The sequence below is a fragment of the Triticum urartu genome, chromosome 3 (assembly GCF_003073215.2).
Source record: "Triticum urartu cultivar G1812 chromosome 3, Tu2.1, whole genome shotgun sequence".
Taxonomy (NCBI): Eukaryota; Viridiplantae; Streptophyta; class Magnoliopsida; order Poales; family Poaceae; genus Triticum; species Triticum urartu.
This window is the reverse complement of record NC_053024.1, coordinates 497,568,976-497,576,031: the sequence shown is the minus strand read 5'-3', so window position 1 is coordinate 497,576,031 and position 7,056 is coordinate 497,568,976.

The following is a 7,056-nucleotide window of genomic DNA, read 5'->3' as shown; positions in this document are numbered from 1 at the left end:
AGAAGCCTGCTACGGCTGAACCTGATGCACCAAGCCAAGATGCAGTTCCGATTGTCTTCCCAACTGCAATAACTGGCTCGAAGTCAAAGAGCCGGTCAAAAGCTTCAGAGCTCAAGAAGACGAGGACTGCTGAGGCCGAAGCAAGGAAGCGAAAATATCCTGAAGCTTCAGAAACTGCCCCCTCTAAGAAGAAGAGGAAGACCAAGAAAGATCGGGCTGCTCTCACAGAGCCCTTGATGGTAGAACCCATTTCTATGGTCTATCCTGAAGCTGAATGTCAACTGACTGTCCATGACCCTGCTTCCACAGAGGCTCATGAAGCTGAAGACATTCCAGTAGCTGATCTCATCACTGGTGAAGACATTGGTCAACATGACAATGTAGAAGTTGATGCAGTCCTTCCTCAGCAAGACAACAGCGAACTCATCAGCATTGGTCGTCCATTGACGCCAATTTCCCAGGATGCCTCATGGGCAGATCGCCCACAAGAGGAAGAAGACAATGAGGCCCAGCCCACTCAATCTCCATAGGCGTCGCTCGCATTGCGCAGGCTTCGCAAAGGTCCAAGGCCTCAAGTCTCTGCTGAAGACATTCCGGCTGCATCAGCCGAAGACGATGAAGTACCCCAATTTTCCCCGTCTCACCAAGAAGCAGTTCTTACAGAGAATGTGCTTGTGTTCGACCCTCCAGCTCGTCAAGTGGAGGATGAAAATCTTGAGGCTGCCACAACCAACAATGAAGCTAATGTGGAGCCCTCCCCAGCAAAAGCTTCAGAAGACAGCGAAGCCACTGATCCTGACACTTCTGTTCCTGAGTCTGCTGCCGGTCCCCAATTCAACTATCATGTTGAGCACAGGCCTCAGGTCCAGAAGCCAATCCCAAGACTGCCAAGGTTCCCAGGTCCTGCATCAGCACCTGGCTCCTTCAACATCAATGGCTTCAGGGCAAACAATACATTCTTCAATAGCTCCAAGAACCCCTACTCAAGGGAAAGGATTTCATCAGATCGGTTCTGGAGCTATCCTCAGCGAAGATATTACTCATGCATACTGTACAACCAAGGTCGCATCTTCCCACACAAGCGCCTTGACGTTGAAGCTATAGCTAGTCTACCCTGTCTAGAAGAAGCGTTGGATTGCTTCAAGCAAGTGGGTCTGCTACAGTTTATTACTGATGAAGAGCATTGGAATGAAGTGCTGCTACTACAATTCTGTGCCACACTTCACATCAAAGGGTACAACAGAGATCCAAAGACTTGGGTCCTGGAGTGGATGACTGGCAATGTTCATCACGAAGCCAATACTTTTGACATCATTGAGCTCACTGGCTTGCCCACTCCTGGCGATCTCTTCGAGCAAGGCTGTCAGCTGCATACTGAAGCTATTGAAAGCATCTTTCAGAGGCTTGAACCTAATATGAGTCAGATGCTCAGCATGATGAAGCCATTGCCCCAAGATGCTGCATATCCCACAGAGTTCTTCGTTGAAGACCTTGAGTATCTGCCAAGAACCATCTATCACATCATCAGGCGGACTCTCTGGCCCATTAAAGGACACTATCCAAATGCCAAGATTGAGGGTGCAATGAAGACTTTGATATTCTATATCCTTCATGGCAAATGCTTCAATGCACAGGACTTCTTCATATGCCAACTTGCTGCATCCGGCTCTGACTTGTTTGGGTTGAAGTTCTACGCCCCTTGGGTAATGCGGCTGATCAAACTTCACTCTGCTATCTTGTATCAGCCCTCTGCCCGCAACCATCGTATCTTCTTGCCAGATGTGGATACCTCTGCTGAAGCCATCTATCCTGAACCTGCCAAGCAACCTCTAAGTCTTCAGAATGCAGAACACCAGAGCTTCACTCAAAACATTGAAGGTATTGAAGCAGTCTCTCGGGTGTATCCGCTGGCTGGCACTACACGTGCACCACGCCCTGCTTCCACTGAAGCCACTGACAGCACAACTGCTCCAAGACCCAAGAAGCGCACTCGTGTCCTCAATGACCGAGAGCTTCTTATAGCCCTTCATCAAAAACAGGATAGGCATCATGACTGGCTGAAGCGTCAGATAAAAAGCCTCTTGGTGGATGTTAATCGCATTCGAAATCTTGCCACCAAGAATGCTTTCGTTACCCATGAAACCTGTCGCCGTACATGGAAAGGGCTAACGATGATGTGTTCTGAAGCTGATCTTCAAGAGGATGGCTTCACTGAACGATACAAGTTTGACTCCACACCACCTAGAAGGGCTGTGCTGCTAGGAACACCATCACTTGAAGACTCTGAGTTCTCTTCCTCTGCTGCCACAGTGACTGCCAGAGTTATTGAGGATGAAGACGATGCTACTTCACCACCACCCTCTTCAGCACCGCCAAACACCACCAACGACCCTGCTGCTCATGGGAACGAGTAGAAACTCTATGTCTTCAAACCTTTTTGGTCCTTACTAACAAAAGGGGGAGAAGCATATGAGGTTGATAGTCTTCAAGCGGGTCCATATGGGTGGGTGCTCTATATTTTGCTATATTTTGCTTCGTGCTTACAACTCTCGTTTTGCTTCATTTGGTTCTTTGAGTTGTAACACTAAAACTCGATGGTCGTCTGCTAATTGTTTGCCACCTTTCTTTGCGAAGATAAATTCCACTTGTGCGACGATAAATTCCGCACTTAGATCATTCTGCAGACATCCATTTTCCATTATGCATGACATTATCTTCATATACTTTTACATGCATAGTGGATTGTCATCATAAGTTGAAGTGGATCTCCACAAGTACAACCTGCCATGTGCATTTGCATTCCAAAAGCAAATTACTTATATGCACATCTTCAGGGGGAGCCCTTGCAACTTATGAAGACAATTCCTTATCCTCTAAAATTTCACAGATTATATTCCCCGTTGAAAACTTCAACTAGTTTGTCATCAATCACCAAAAAGGGGGAGATTGTAAGTGCATCTAGTGCCACCCCTAGTTGGTTTTGGAGTATTGACGACAAACCTAGCTGAGGGACTAATGTGTTTGTGAGAATTGCAGGATAACACAGGTAGAAGTCCCTTATTGATTCGGTTTTCCTACTAGAGATGACCCCTAAAATGTACGAAGACATTGAAGTCAATGGTGGTATATGAAGATATTCACATTGAAGACTATGACAAGAGAAGACACCACGTGAAGCCTATGGAGCTCGAAGACTTAGATCTTTCGTAGTTCTCTTTCATTTGTGTTGAGTCATAACCACCATACTGCTAAGTGGGGTCCAAGAGAACCAGTCAGAATGACTGAAGTGATGCCTAAACAAAAAACCTATGTCTTCGAGTGAAGACTATGAGATCAAATCTTGTCCAGAGTCGGACAAGTCAGCTTTGCTTGTAGCCCAAGTAAAGTTGTCGTGTGGGTTTGAAATCTGACCGTTGGAACACGTGTCAGTTCCTTAGTGACCCAGGGTCATTTCGGACAAATCAGGTTGGGTTGCCAAGTGGCTATAAATAGCCCACCCCCTACAACCATAAATGGTTGGCTGCTCAGATTTAGTGCACGGCTTTTGTCGTTTGAGAGCAACCCACCTCGAAGCCTTTGAGAGAGAGAATTCCTTGCGAGGATAAAGCCCTAACCACCAAGAGCCAGAGAGAATTGGGCATCACTTAAGTCTTCTTGTCTGAGTGATCTGAAGACTTATTACACTTGAGGACTGTGCATCCTCCAGCCAGTTAGGCGTCGCGTTCTGAGCATCCAAGAGACATTGTGGATTGCCGGTGAACGAAGTCTGTGAAGGTTTGGGAGTCTACCTTGAAGACTTACCAGAGTGATTGGGCGAGGTCTGTGTGACCTTAGCTCAAGGAGAATACGGTGAGGACTGGGTGTCCTGAGCTGCGTGTTCAGGACTGGGTGTCCGGGACTGGGTGTCCTAAGGTTTAAATACCTAGCCGCCCCAACCAGACGTACAGTTGTCACAGCAACTGGAACTAGTCCAACAAATCATTGTCTTCAACGAGTCACTGGTTTCATCTTCACTTCCTTTTACTTACTGTTACTCATTGTGAAGTCATTGCATGTTTGCTCTATCTTTTGTCTTCACAACGTGAATGTATGATCTGTTTGGCTTCATAATATCTCCCTACCTGATCCTTATTACACTGCAGCTATTTGTCACTGTGCTTTCACTCTATTGAATACTTGACCATGGCTTGCCTAGTGTAGTCTACCTTCCGCTGCATAGTAATAGGCATATCTCTCCTGTTTGTCTTCATAACTTCCACGTTTTGAAGACTTTCAGAAAAATCGCCTATTCACCCCCCCCCTCTAGTCGATATAATGCACTTTCAATTGGTATCAGAGCAAGGTGCTCCCATGTTCTATGTGATTCGGTTTAACCACCTAGAGTTTTAGATATGTCGACTGCAGGGATTATTAAAGTCTCCGCTGCGTGTTATTAGACGTTATAAAGGAGTAGATATAACGCACTTTCACACATCTTTATAAATGAGTAGATGGTGTTATTAGACGTTGTGTACCTGAGCATGAATAGGAACAGATCCTACGCAAGTGTCACTCCGGAGCTTATGGAGGACACCATGCTGGAGATAGAACTGCACATAAGGTACTGCAATCTGGTTTTTATTGGCCTACTCTCTTCAAGGATGCCCGTAAGTTTGTGTTATCTTGTGATGAATGTCAAAGAATTGGTAATATTAGTAGACGTCAAGAAATGCCTATGAATTATTCACTTGTTATTGAACCATTTGATGTTTGGGGCTTTGACTATGTGGGACCTTTTCCTTCCTCTAATGATTATACACATATTTTAGTTGATGTTGATTACGTTACTAAGTGGGTAGGAGCTATTCCAACTAGTAGTGTTGATCATTACACTTCTATTAAAATGCTTAAAGAAGTTATTTTCCCAAGATTTGGAGTCCCTAGATATTTAATGACTGATGGTGGTTCACATTTTATTCATGGTGCTTTCCGTAAAATGCTTGCTAAATATGATGTTAATCATAGAATTGCATCTCCTTATCACCCTCAGTCTAGTGGTCAAGTAGAATTGAGTAATAGAGAACTAAAATTAATTTTGCAAAAGACTGTTAATAGGTCTAGAAAGAATTGGTCCAAAAAACTTGATGATGCATTATGGGCCTATAGAACTGCATATAAAAATCCTATGGGTATGTCTCCGTATAAAATGGTCTATGGAAAAGCATGTCACTTACCTCTCGAACTAGAACTCAAGGCTTATTGGGCTATTAAAGAACTTAATTATGATTTTAAACTTGCCAGTGAGAAGAGGTTATTTGATATTAGCTCACTTGATGACTGGAGAACCCAAGCCTACGAAAATGCCAAGTTGTTTACAGAAAAAGTTAAAAGATGGCATGACAAAAGGATACAAAAGCATGAGTTTAATGTAGGTGATTATGTATTGCTATACAACTCTCGTTTAAGATTTTTTGCAGGAAAACTTCTCTCTAAATGGGAAGGTTCTTACGTTATCGAGGAGGTCTACCATTCCGGTGCCATAAAAATCAACAACTTCAAAGGCACAAATCCGAAGGCAGTGAACGGTCAATGAATCAAACACTATATCTCAGGTAATCCCATAAATGTTGAAACCAATGTTATCGAAACTGTAACCCTGGAGGAATACATAAGGGACACTTTCCGGAACGTTTCAGACTCCGAAAAGGAATAGGTATGTGGTACGGTAAGTAAACCGACTCCAAAACACTTTTTAAGGCAATATTTCTCCGTTTTGGAATATTTAGAAAAATAGAAAAATAAGCAGCAGTCCGGGAAGGACACGAGGGCTCCAAGAGGGTGAAGGGCGTGCCCTACCCTACTGGGCGCGCCCCCTACATCGTGGGCACCTCGTGTGCTCTCCGGACTCCGTTTTCGTACACGACACGTATTTTGGTCGGTAAAAATTCATTATATAATCTCCCGGGGTTTTTGACTCCCGTATCACGCAAAAATCTCCTGTCTTTGTTTCGAGCTGTTTTTCTGACGGATCTAGATTATCATGGCGTCTCCAAGTGCTCCCAAGGACAAGTTCTTTGAGAAGGTCATCAACCCTTACCTCGCGGAGGTGCAGCGACACCCTCAGACCATTGAGATGCGTGATGGGTTGCTGCACATCCGTGATGCTGAGGGACCAAAGGGGACCGGAAGTGTGGAGATGAGGCTCGAAGTAATGGAGCAACAAGTTTTCAAGTGTCAGGGGATGGTGGAGCGTGGACTCAACTCCAACCACATGATGATTGCAGAATTCACCAACAAACACAAGCTGGATGCTGACAACATCGGGGAGACCATCTTCAAGCTTCACGAGAAAATCGAGCACCTTCAAGCTCAAATCTATGATCTGCAAAACCAAAAGTGTGAGTATGAATATAGACTCAAAAGGATGAGTTTGGCTGCAGATTTGAGGATCCCGGAGACTCGGTCATCCTTCTATGATGGTGAGCCTATGCCTTGGAATAAGGACGACAAGCCTACGCCATCAACAAAATCACCACCGTCTCCACCAACAAAGAAGAATTCAGTATCTGGTATGGGCACTCCACTTGGCAACTGCCAAGCTTGGGGGAGTGCCCCGATATCGTACCATCATCACTTTTGTCTTTACCGTTTTTCTTAGTTCGATCCTTTTGATAATATCTTGATCTAGTAGAATAAAAGTTCTTAGTATGATTTAGTTGTGAGTTTTGCTTTATTATTCTTCTATGTAATCGAGTCTGTGAGCTATATAATAAAGATTAGTGTTGAGTCAAGGGCTTGATTATTTTGCCATGATCCTAAAGGAATAAAAGAATAGAGAAAGAAATAAAAAGAAACAAAGAGATCATGTAAGTCTTATGGAGAGTAATGAGCTCACATAGAAAGAGTATGATGAATAAAAGTTGTTGAGAGTTGACAAACACAGTTTTGTTCATCGTTGCAATTAATAGGAAGTAATAAAGAAAGAGAGGTCTTCACATATAAATATACTATCTTGGACATCTTTTATGATTGTGAGCACTCATTAAAATATGACATGCTAAAGAGTTGACATTGGAC